We start from the raw sequence: 682 nt of genomic DNA, 5'->3' as shown, positions 1-682 counted from the left end.
AAACTCCAGCGGGACTTAACAGAGTCATGGCAGGACCAGTGTCATTATAATGGTCAGTATTTATAGTAGTGCAAGGGGTCATTGCTACTAAAATGGGAATTAATAATAACGGGGCTGGATGTGACTAATTATTCAGCATTTTTTTTAATAGTAATAGTGATGGTGTGACTAGTTATTCAGCATCTTTTTTTAATAGTAATAGAGATAGGTGTGACTAGTTATTCAGCATCTTTTTTTAATAGTAATAGAGATGGGTGTTATTCGGCATTTTTTTTTTTTTTCAAACAAAGTGTTTTCAATCCCAAAACCTCTGTGTTTTCGCCCGTCCCTTGCAAGGAAGGAGGAGGAGGTACAACCACCGCACCGCGCACAGGAGTTACCGCTGTCTGATTTTATTACAGTTTTTGTCTTCTCGGGGAAGAAGCCGCCCGCCTGCGCCGTGCCCACCCCCCTCCCCAACCAGGACCGACCCCGCCACGGTGGGCGCAGGGGAGGGGACGCCACAACCGAGGGAAGCGCATCCCGCTCGCAGGGGGCACCGCGGGCGCAGCGGAGACGGCGGCCCCCGGCCCCCCGCGCCCACCCCCGGGACGCGGGGCCACGCCGCAAACTTTATCGGCGGGGGGCGGCCCCGAGCGCCCCCTCCTCCCTCCCTCGCTGCCGCCCGCCCCCTCCCCTCGCC

Source organism: Corapipo altera, unplaced genomic scaffold (assembly GCF_003945725.1).
Source record: "Corapipo altera isolate COAL_440 unplaced genomic scaffold, ASM394572v1 50, whole genome shotgun sequence".
In the NCBI taxonomy this organism is placed as follows: Eukaryota; Metazoa; Chordata; class Aves; order Passeriformes; family Pipridae; genus Corapipo; species Corapipo altera.
This window is presented reverse-complemented; position numbering follows the sequence as displayed.